We start from the raw sequence: 6000 nt of genomic DNA, 5'->3' as shown, positions 1-6000 counted from the left end.
TTGGATTTGGATCTGGGAACACGGTTCCCGAGGTTCGACCCCGTTGCCAAAAGGGATCAGAAAATACAATTGCAAGCATGTGAACATGGCAAAAACATAATCAGTTCTCAGACTTAGTGAAAACAGGCACATGCTGAAACATAACTCAAGTAGGCACGTTTACGAGCTCGATGCACTCGCTACAGAGCAAGTCATGACAAGCTAAGCATACACCCATTAAGAAGACACAAAATGCAAGCTAGAAATCGCAAGAACAATAGCATAGCATGCATGGATCAACTACAACATCATCGGCAAAGTTGCAAACAAGTTGACAATCTGCCTAGATTCACAAAGTAGCAAAAGTAGAGCTTGATTCACTCAAGCTAGGGTTCTCCATAATTGCAAACAAAGACATGGATGGATAGATCGCTACAAGATTAACAAAACATCCTTATTGATCATTCTCAAAAGAGGCACGGATCACTAGGAAACAACATGAACATATGGCAATATGAGATAAACAGCTCAAGGACTTGGTGGAAATGTTGTCCCTGAAATCAGGATTACCAAGAGCACCACTTTGCAAACTTGTGCTAGTTACCACACACGTCAAAAACATACATGGGTTGCACCTCTAGAAAGATGACAAAACCCTTATCAAAACATATATAGAACTCATGGGCACAGCATGCACACAATAATCATGGCAAAAATGACAAAAAGCTAAATGGAGCAGCAGATCTGACAAATATCTCAAGTAGCCCTCTTCTAACAGCATTTCGGGCATCAAGATGAACTCAAATGAAAATGATGCAATGGAATGAAATGATGTACTCTCTGAGGTGAACACTTAGATATGCTATATGCCCAAAACGGAGCAACGGATGCAGAGTTACGAGGCTATGAACATGAGCAAAAAAATTAGGGACTTAGGGAAAAAACGGGGTCAACCCTAAAATTTGGATCTGGATCTGGGAACACGGTTCCCGAGGTTCGACCCCGTTGCCAAAAGGGATCAGAAAATACAATTGCAAGCATGTGAACATGGCAAAAACATAATCAGTTCTCAGACTTAGTGAAAACTGGCACATGCTGAAACATAACTCAAGTAGGCATGTTTACGAGCTCAATGCACTCGCTACAGAGCAAGTCATGACAAGCTAAGCATACACCCATTAAGAAGACACAAAATGCAAGTTAGAAATGGCAAGAACAATAGCATAGCATGCATGGATCAACTACAACATCATCGGCAAAATTGCAAACAAGTTGACAATCTGCCCAGATTCACAAAGTAGTAAAAGTAGAGCTTGATTCGCTCAAGCTAGGTTTCTCCATAATTGCAAACAAAGATATGGATGGATAGATCGCTCCAAGAATAACAAAACATCCTTACTGATCATTCTCAAAATAGGCATGGATCACTAGGAAACAACATGAACATATGGCAATATGAGATAAACAGCTCAAGGACTTAGTGGAAATGCTAAGTCCCTGAAATCAGGATTACCAAGAGCACCACTTTGCAAGCTTGTGCTAGTCACCACACACATCAAAAAAATACATGGGTTGCACCTCTGGAAAGATGACAAAACCATTATCAAAACATATGTAGAACTCATGGGCATAGCATGCACACAATAATCATGGCAAAAATGACAAAAAGCTAAATGGAGCAGCAGATCTGACAAATATCTCAAGTAGCCCTCTTCTAACAGCATTTCGGGCATCAAGATGAACTCAAATGAAAATGATGCAATGAAATGAAATAATGTACTCTCTGGGATGAACATTTAGATATGCTATATGCCCAAAACTGAGCTACGGATGCAAAGTTACGAGGCTATGAACATGAGCAAAAAAATTAGGGACCTAGGGAAAAAAATAGGGTCAACCCTAAAATTTGGATCTGGATCTGGTTACACGGTTCCCGAGGTTTGACCCCGTAGTCAAAAGGGATCAGAAAATACAATTGCAAGCATGTGAACATGGAAAAAACATAATCAGTTGTCAGACTTAGTGAAATTTGGCACATGCTGAAACATAACTCAAGTAGGCATGTTTACGAGCTCGATGCACTCGCTACAGAGCAAGTCATGACAAGCTAAGCATACACCCATTAAGAAGACACAAAATGCAAGCTAGACATGGCAAGAACAATAGCATAGCATGCATGGCTCAACTACAACATCATCGGCAAAATTGCAAACAAGTTGACAATCTGTCCAGATTCACAAAGTAGCAAAAGTAAAGCTCGATTGACTCACGGTAGGCTGCTCCATAATTGCAAACAAAGACATGGATGGATATATCACTACAAGATTAACAAAACATCCTTACTGATCATCCTCAAAAGAGCCACGGATCACTAGGAAACAACATGAACATATGGCAATATGAGATAAACAGCTCAAGGACTTAGTGGAAATGCTAAGTCATTGAAATCAGGATTACCAAGAGCACCACTTTGCAAGCTTGTGCTAGTCACCACACACATCAAAAAAATACATGGTTTGCACCTCTGGAAATATGACAAAACCCTTATCAAAACATATGTAGAACTCATGGGCATAGCATGCACACAATAATCATGGCAAAAATGACAAAAAGCTAAATGGAGCAGCAGATCTGACAAATATCTCAAGTAGCCCTCTTCTAACAGCATTTCGGGCATCAAGATGAACTCAAATGAAAATGATGCAATGGAATGAAATGATGTACTCTCTGAGGTGAACACTTAGATATGCTATATGCCCAAAACGGAGCAACGGATGCAGAGTTACGAGGCTATGAACATGAGCAAAAAAATTAGGGACTTAGGGAAAAAACGGGGTCAACCCTAAAATTTGGATCTGGATCTGGGAACACGGTTCCCGAGGTTCGACCCCGTTGCCAAAAGGGATCAGAAAATACAATTGCAAGCATGTGAACATGGCAAAAACATAATCAGTTCTCAGACTTAGTGAAAACTGGCACATGCTGAAACATAACTCAAGTAGGCATGTTTACGAGCTCAATGCACTCGCTACAGAGCAAGTCATGACAAGCTAAGCATACACCCATTAAGAAGACACAAAATGCAAGTTAGAAATGGCAAGAACAATAGCATAGCATGCATGGATCAACTACAACATCATCGGAAAAATTGCAAACAAGTTGACAATCTGCCCAGATTCACAAAGTAGCAAAAGTAGAGCTCGATTGACTCAAGGTAGGGTGCTCCATAATTGCAAACAAAGACATGGATGGATATATCACTACAAGATTAACAAAACATCCGTATTGATCATCCTCAAAAGAGACACGGATCACTAGGAAACAACATGAACATATGGCAATATGAGATAAACAGCTCAAGGACTTAGTGGAAATGCTAAGTCCCTGAAATCAGGATTACCAAGAGCACCACTTTGCAAGCTTGTGCTAGTCACCACACACATCAAAAAAATACATGGTTTGCACCTCTGGAAATATGACAAAACCCTTATCAAAACATATGTAGAACTCATGGGCATAGCATGCACACAATATTCATGGCAAAAATGACAAAAAGCTAAATGGAGCAGCAGATCTGACAAATATCTCAAGTAGCCCTCTTCTAACAGCATTTCGGGCATCAAGATAAACTCAAATGAAAATGATGCAATGGAATGAAATGATGTACTCTCTGAGATGAACATTTAGATATGCTATATGCCCAAAACGGAGCTAAGGATGCAAAGTTACGAGGCTATGAACATGAGCAAAAAAATTAGGGACTTAGGGGAAAAACGGGGTCAACCCTAAAATTTGGATATGGATCTGGGAACACGGTTTCCGAGGTCCGACCCCGTAGCCAAAAGGGATCAGAAAATACAATTGCCAGCATGTGAACATGGCAAAAACATAATCAGTTCTCATACTTAGTGAAAACTGGCACATGCTGAAACATAACTCAAGTAGGCATGTTTACGTGCTCGATGCACTCGCTACAGAGCAATTCATGACAATCTAAGCATACACCCATTAAGAAGACACAAAATGCAAGCTAGACATGGCAAGAACAATAGCATAGCATGCATGGATCAACTACAACATCATCGGCAAAATTGCAAACAAGTTGACAATCTGCCCAGATTCACAAAGTAGCAAAAGTAGAGCTCGATTGACTCAAGGTAGGGTGCTCCACAATTGCAAACAAAGACATGGATGGATATATCACTACAAGATTAACAAAACATCCTTACTGATCATCCTCAAAAGAGGCACGGATCACTAGGAAACAACATGAACATATGGCAATATGAGATAAACAGCTCAAGGACTTGGTGGAAATGCTAAGTCCCTGAAATCTGGATTACCAAGAGCACCACTTTGCAAGCTTATGCTAGTCACCACACACATCAAAAAAATACATGGGTTTCACCTCTGGAAAGATGACAAAACCCTTATCAAAACATATGTAGAACTCATGGGCATAGCATGCACACAATAATCATGGCAAAAATGACAAAAAGCTAAATGGAGCAGCAGATCTGACAAATATCTCAAGTAGCCCTCTTCCAACAGCATTTCGGGCATCAAGATGAACTCAAATGAAAATGATGCAATGAAATGAAATAATGTACTCTCTGGGATGAACATTTAGATATGCTATATGCCCAAAACGGAGCTACGGATGCAAAGTTACGAGGCTATAAACATGAGCAAAAAAATTAGGGACTTACGGGAAAACGGGGTCAACCCTAAAATTTGGATCTGGATCTGGGAACACGGTTCCCGAGGTTTGACCCCGTAGCCAAAAGGGATCAGAAAATACAATTGCAAGCATGTGAACATGGCAAAAACATAATCAGTTCTCAGACTTAGTGAAAACTGGCACATGCTGAAACATAACTCAAGTAGACATGTTTACGAGCTCGATGCACTCGCTACAGAGCAAGTCATGACAAGCTAAGCATACACCCATTAAGAAGACACAAAATGCAAGCTAGACATGGTAAGAACAATAGCATAGCATGCATGGATCAACTACCACATCATCGGCAAAATTGCAAACAAGTTGACAATCTGCCCAGATTCACAAAGTAGCAAAAGTAAAGCTCGATTGACTCACGGTAGGCTCCTCCATAATTACAAACAAAGACATGGATGGATATATCACTACAAGATTAACAAAACATCCTTACTGATCATCCTTAAAAGAGTCACGGATCACTAGGAAACAACATGAACATATGGCAATATGAGATAAACAGCTCAAGGACTTAGTGGAAATGCTAAGTCATTGAAATCAGGATTACCAAGAGCACCACTTTGCAACCTTGTGCTAGTCACCACACACATCAAAAAAATACATGGGTTGCACCTCTGGAAAGATGATAAAACCCTTATCAAAACATCTAACATATAAACCCCGCTAGGGTACCCGCCTAGCGAGAGCCCTTGCGAGCGCTAATGCTTCTGGCCCGTTCGATTTTTTCACTGTAGTGCGATTTTACTTGGTGGCATTTGGTCAACCGTTGGTTGTTTTGCACATTTGCAGCAGCTGCACGAGAGAATGACTGGTGGGACTGGTTAAATGTAGGGTCCAGGCAATCAGGTGGGTTTGCGTGTGATTCTACGTACCAGAAATATGCAACCAGCGAGGTGTGCGGTGAAAACCTAGCCAATCCTTTCCGTTCTCAAGCCCCGCACCCCCTCCTCCCTCGAGCCACTAGTCCCTCCGTCCTCGAGCCCCGCGTTCCCTCCTCCAATGCTCTCCACCACCACCGCGCCTCTTCTTCTCCCTCCCCCCTCTCCTCCCCCGCTCTCGAAATCCCAAGGCATGGTCGCTGCCACCTCTCATATCTCTCTTCCCGCAGGACAACACCCCCACGTTCTTTCTTCTCTGCTGGGAGTTGTTGTTCCAGATCCGGCGCAGGTCGCCGCCATGTGAGAGCAGGGGATATGGTGTTCATGATGGGCATGGAGGAGCACAGCAGGACGACGATGGGGGGAGGGAGCAGCGCAGCCAGGGCTCTAGGCGGTGCTTGCGTC

The sequence above is a fragment of the Triticum aestivum genome, chromosome 7A (genome assembly GCF_018294505.1).
Source record: "Triticum aestivum cultivar Chinese Spring chromosome 7A, IWGSC CS RefSeq v2.1, whole genome shotgun sequence".
NCBI classification, from domain to species: Eukaryota; Viridiplantae; Streptophyta; class Magnoliopsida; order Poales; family Poaceae; genus Triticum; species Triticum aestivum.
Note: the sequence above shows the minus strand (reverse complement) of the source record.